The sequence below is a fragment of the Phalaenopsis equestris genome, unplaced genomic scaffold (genome assembly GCF_001263595.1).
Source record: "Phalaenopsis equestris unplaced genomic scaffold, ASM126359v1 Scaffold000484, whole genome shotgun sequence".
Classification (NCBI taxonomy): domain Eukaryota; kingdom Viridiplantae; phylum Streptophyta; class Magnoliopsida; order Asparagales; family Orchidaceae; genus Phalaenopsis; species Phalaenopsis equestris.
The window spans coordinates 642,832-649,566 of NW_018164925.1; positions in this window are offsets into that span (position 1 = coordinate 642,832).

The following is a 6,735-nucleotide window of genomic DNA, read 5'->3' on the forward strand; positions in this document are numbered from 1 at the left end:
GAAAGTACTTAGTATAAATGAGTTGTTAAGCTCATTTAAACTAGAGAGGTCTTATTAATAATCGTGGGTTACCTCATCTGAGGGACTTCCATAAATTCAAAATGATATGTCATGAAGTTATGTTATTTTTGTTTTGGTTTAGAAAATGTTGTTTAATTTTGAAAAAGTTGATTAATTTTTGGAAGGGTTATTTTTGCTTTGATGTCGCATGCAGATTTGTTTCAAGTTTTGCAGAGTAAAGTAAACAGGTGCAAGTAGGAAAATATGTTGTACAGTAAATTAAATTGCAGTACGAAAACATACTCCCACTGAAAGATTAGCCTTGCAGTATATATAATTTTGCAAAAAGTTAAATAAAATTGCAGGAAAGAAAAACAGGGAAGAAGGCTCAAACTACCCCTAATAAGTTCTATGTCACAACCTGATGATTCCCTAGAAGTTTTCATAGATGATTTTCTTGAACAAAGTATAATATGTTCATTTTTCCTTCATAATACCAAAAAGATCATAAGGGTGTTCGGAGCATGACCCCAAACTACCTTTAAAATCCCTTGAAACGTTTCGAGTTCATTCGAACTTATTATATTGTTCAAGTAATCATCCAAAGTTAACTTAGGGTTTTATTGATTAAAAAATTAAGATGACTAATTAAGTACCCCTCTCATGAGATCATTAAAGGACTAATCAAGTAATCATCCAAAGTTAACTTAGGGTTTTATTGCTCAGTGAGCCTGATTTTTTAATGATCTCATGAGAGGGGTACTTAATTAATCATTTAATGTTTTACTTAAAAGTTATATAAATGGGTGCCCTTGAGAGCAAGAATTGGGTTATTAAGAATTTCATACCTACAATTAAGGCTAGGCTTGTCGTGTTTGTAAAATGTTCATAATTAGTTATGTTTCCTAAACCTCATTAAGCAAAACCAATTTAAACCTAATTCACTACTAAGCCTTAAGACTTATGTGTGGATAAATTCAAAACTTTCAGGGTTGTTAAATTATGTGGTATTTTAATCTTTATCAAAAGTTATAATATCACTCAAACATTAACTAGGGGTATCAAATTAGAGAGTTATGAATTTCCAAAATCAAACCCCTCACGTTAGGATCATATAATTTAATTAACTCCCGAATTATAATAATTGGGGGAAATTACAATTATATGATTATTGTAGAAAAGTGAGGCATTAGTTTCTAGCATTTAATCCCTTATCTTCCAGTCATCTAAAAGAGTCCATTATGAACAAAATTACCCATTTACCCTTTAATCAATCCTAAAATTTAATTAAGGCATAAAAATTCAAAATTACCATTTGCTTCTAAGGCCCTCCACTTCATCACATATAAAATAGAACTCAAATGACTTTAAAATTTTTATAGTACCCCACTCATGGGTAAATTAAAATATCAGAGGAGAAAATGTGATTTTTCTAGTTTCTATTTAATTTATATAATTATTTTAGTCAAAAATATGGTGGTTTTTAAAGTTGATTCATTTAATCAATCAAAACAAACTATCTATCCTTAGGAAAATTATTAGAGGTTCACTCGGGTCAGAGGACCACTGGGACAAATTTTTCTGATTTTGAAGTTATATTTTAATTATTATATTTATTTAATTATTTTGAGTATTAATTAAATATAAAATATTATTTAAGTTGAAAATTAACTTTTACATTTTTCTTAAGTCTCTATGAGTCCAGGGAACCCAAAGAAATAAAGTCCATATTTTTATGATTTATATTTTTTATTGTAATTATTTTAGTGCAAAATTATGGAAAATTCATTTTTAAGCCTTAAAAGAAATTATAACTTTTTTAGAAAATTAGGAAAAATATTTTAATTGCTCCCAAGTGATCAGTGAAGCAATTATGACATTTTGGGGTATTTTTCAATTTCAGTGATTTTTATCATTTTTTGAATATTTTTAATTATTTAAAATTTAAAATATTCCTTAAAATCAAATATTTATTTTAACTTCAATTATATTTTTTTTTTAGATGCCTCTGATCACAAGGAACTCAGAAAAACACTTTTATAATTCTTTGAAATTTAATCTAATTTATCTAATTATTTGAATGCAAAAATCATATTTAGTTTAAAAAATCAAGTTTAGTGGGTAAATTAATTCAAAATGATTTCAAATTTTTATAGTGAGTTAATATGATCATTTGTTACAATGTGGGATAATATTTGTTAATTTTTAATATTATTTTATTTGCTTTAATTTTAGTGAGTTTTTAGGATTTAGTTAACTATAGTAATTTTCTTTAAAATTCAAACTTGATTTATATTTTTCTTAGGGTCATCTAGTCACAGGAAACTTACCAAACAAGTTTTATATTTTTGTGATTAATATTATAATTTTTATAATTTTTAATTAAACAGAGGTGATTTATCTTAAAAAATTAGGGCTTCCACACTTAGAGGTGTTCTCTTACTTTGTAAAAATCATGTAACACACCTAAAGATAGGATGTTTAAACCCTCAAAATATTAAGGCATGGTGGTCAATATTTATTCAATTAAAATTAAAAGATTACAGAGGGTATTCAATTCATTAAAAATAAAATATAAGCCAAATAATTTTAGTTTTAATTCACTAAGAAAGCGGGTGTTTTTCTTTTAATTTTATATTTTTTCTACACAAAGATATGAATTTTTGAAGTTCTGTGAATTAAATAAATAAAAAAATCCTATTTTTCTACTTAATCCAGTCAGCCGCTCGCAAACCTCGTACTCGTCGAAGCCCCACGCAGCGCGTCCTAATTTGCTCTTTCCACCTCAACCGACACACGTCTCGCCTTTACCGTTTCATGTCTTCGTCTGATGCATTCTAATTCATCTGTCCGATACACACGCGATCAGATGGCTCCTAATCATCATCCCTAATGGCCCTAAACCTTAAACCGTCCATTTTCTAAACCTAATTTATCCCTCAATTCTCAACCAAATTACATGGGGTTTATTTCTAAAGCTTCATCTACTCAAGAAGAACTTATATGTACAGTTAATCAAGAATGAAATACATGTTTATTTCACAATTGACCAAACTAAGCTTGGTTTGGGGGAAAATGGTCCATACCTTAGTCCAAAAGGTGTAGCCTCAATTGGATTAGTTCTTGAGCTTCGTTGTGAGCTGGCGAACCTCCTCCAACTGTAAATTTGAGTTGAGATTGAGTCTAGTAAGAATTCGATTAGAGGGTCATTCGGGCTTTATTTAGGGCAAGGTTAGAGTGCACAAAATGATGGGGCTTAAGTGGGAAACTTTTCCTTAAGCTATGGTGAAGCTTAAGTGCACTTCAATTTTGGGTTTAAGTGAGTTTGGTGGGATGGCCGTGAAAACCCTTGAATTTCAATGGTGAAATTAGGGTTTTACAGTGGAGATGAGAGGCTGAAAATGATTGAGCTGAGCTTTTCTGGGTTTCTAAGAGGTCTGGGAGAACTTTGGCAAAGTTTTGTTAGGGATTGTGAACACTTCTCTTCTTGGTCATGGGGTGGTCTTATTTGTAGAGGAGGCTATGATGGCTAGCAGGGCCAACTATGGTGACAAGGGAGATGCTTAGGAGTAGGGAAGAATTGTCTAAGTGGCCAATGGAGCTTAGCCAATTCAAATGGGTTAAATTTTGTGCTTCTCGACCATGGTGTTTTTTCCACCGCTACGGTGGCTAGCCAAGTAGGGTCAGGCCACCTCAAAGCTTGGGTGAGCCAAGGGTGCTGTGAGGTCAAGTCAATTCAGTTTAAAGTGAGCTCTAAGTTGAAAATCCAAGAGTAAATTGGGCTAGGTTGGGTCTAACCCCTTGGTCCAAGGGTTGGGTTTAGTTCCATGGTGGTTAGGGTGAGTTTCATGACCCAAGAGAGGTTTGAGTATGCTTAGGTGGCTAACTTGGGCATGAGGAGAGAGTCTAAATGAATCATGAAGATGGAAAGTCCAAATGAAGGAAAGAGAGGGAGTGGTCACTTCCCTTTGCCAAATTTGACAAATTTGACTTTATGATGCCCATGGAAGGCTCCATCGGTCATGTCATGCCATGTATAATGCCATGTGGAGGTTTCATGCAATAGGAGCATTTGGATTTTATGAATTTTAAATAAGAAGGTCAACAAGCCTAGATTTGGTAAGACTTTATGAACATGCATGATAGGTTTCATATGATGCTATGATGGGGTAATTTAAATGTCATGCAATAATGGGAAAGGAATTTTTGTCATGTGGGCTCAATTTTTGGCTTTTTAAATTATTCATATGGGCTTTTAGGAATGTATATGGATATGGGCTTTTAAAAATGCATGAAAACTGATTTTGATCATGGGCCAAATCAAATGGGCTTGGATTTGATAAAAAATGAATTTGACCTTTGAAATTGGGTAGGTTAGGAGTGATTTGAGTGAAAATTGGGGTCAATTTGATCAATTGGGTGCAAATTGAGAATTTTGGGCCTTTAGGGGCAAAATTGAGATTTTGGTCAAAATTTGTCAATTTGGTCAAATTAGACCCAATGGATGGTCAAAGACCCAATGGATGGTCAAGCGGATGGTCAAGCATTGGTTTTAGGGGTGTTTGAAATGATTTTGGAGGTTTTGGGAAATTTTGGGTTACCAAGAGCATTTTGGTAATTTTGACATATTTGGGGGTATTTTGGTAAATATAAAAAGTTTAGAGTGTTTTAAGTAATTTGGATGGTATGAAATGGTTTGAGATGATTTGAAATGGTTTGAGTGAAATGGTTTGAGATGATTTTTGAATAAAATTAAGGGATTTGGGTCAACCTTGAATTTTTAGGGTGCTAGGGACAATTTGGTAATTTAGGAAAAGTTTAGGGATAAAAGGACAAAATTTGAAATTTAAATAGGGTTAAGGTTTGATGCAAACACTGATCATAGAATTACCCCAATGGTACCATGAGACCAAAGAAACCCCACTTTGTATCCTTCATGTGCTGGTTTTATCCACCTTAGCCTAAGACTAAGGGTTTGCAGGACCACTCACACGAGTCTCCAAAGAGGCAAGGGAACCAAACTAGACATGTATAGATTAGGGTTCAAGGTTCCAAGTGGATGTGTGAAGTGCAAGTATGTGTGTACTAGACCAAGCCACATCACCCAGGGTCAATCCTAAGGCCAGACAGTCATATGAAAAACCCCTCTTGAGCTCCCCCATATTGGCTCCACCTACTAAGTGCTAGAGATTTAAACAAACATGTGGAACTTAAAGATCAGCAAAGAAGAGCTTTAAAGTTTATATTGATTAGGGATCTTTTACTAGTCCTCTAGGAATAGTCAACAGGAAAGCCCTAAGGCTAGATCCTAAGCTCCTAAGGAAGAAAGACTAGACCTAAATAAAATGTGAGGTCAACAAATGGACCGCCAATAGGTGTGCTGTGCCAAATGAGCACACCACACGTACTGGTATTGACCGAAGAGATCAACAAAACCAGCACAACTGTCATTTTTACCCAAATCCCTCTTCCTACCTCATCCCTCTCCCGGTTTCACCCAAAACCTCACTTATCTTCCTCCATAGCCCGTCCATCTCCAGGTTTCACTCAAAATCCTCACTTATCTTCCTCGTCCCTCTCTCAATCTTTTTTAAAATCATTGCCAATACAACTAGTTGGGAAGAGAACGATAGGAGCTTGGCTCAAAGAGACCACTGCAACTCCCATCTTTCTCATCTTTCCTCTCTGATCCTACATAAAATCATTGTAGAAAGGTATGCCTCTTCACGCCATTCTTACTCTTGGCTCATTCTAGATTTACTAAATCTACTGATTTGGAGAATTTAGTAAATCCCTGATTTATGAGGAGTTGGCATCATTCTAGGATTTATGAGAGCTCAAGATTTACAGAGGTATTTTTTTTAGCAAGATTAGCTTAAATCCTGCATAAATAATACTTAAAACTAGCTCTTAAACTACCTTTAAGTGTTGGATTATGGGGTTGTTTGATTACAATTAGTATTTAGTTTGAGTAGGATTTAATGAGTCTTGTAAATCTAGATTTGTCAAATCTTGAGATGGTTATATTTTTGAAACTATTTGGTATGTTAGTAAGTATTCTCTAGTTTAATTATATCTTTTAAGCATTAAAAATATCTCTAGTTAGCTATGTTGTAATTTTGGCCAAAATGGAGTTTTGGGCATATTTGCACAAATAAATATAATGCGGGAACATTTGGTTAATTAAAGGTGTTGTTAGACTTTCATAGTAATTGAGCGGTGTGTTTGTAAATATTCTAATTGTTTAAATCCTATGTATTTGCATATCAAACAAGGAGATAGTGAAATTAGGTGATACCACCAAAATCTTTGATATAAAAATAATAATAATAAAAGTTTAATAATCTAATTTGTGTAAATATAGTTACAGTAATTTTTTTTTGGCAATACCTAGAAATTAGGTGGTACGTAAAGTAGGGCTATGTATTTAGCTCAAACAGTGATACTTTCTTGGAAATTTAGTTAAAGTTTGGCTTACACATGAAACTCAGATTGAAATAAACATGCTGAGATATGAGCCAAAATTTTGAATCACTTTTCTTTTGAACTAACATCAGCTAGACTCAAAATCAGATCATTTAACATCCTAGTGATGTTTGTTCTATCAAAGATTATTAATTGATCAAACATTGAATCGAAAAATATCAAAACATAATCAAATATGAATTAACAAATAATTGAAATTAATATTTAGTTTTTTAAGTGTTTGGCTAGATTTAAGTTAAATCCAATGAG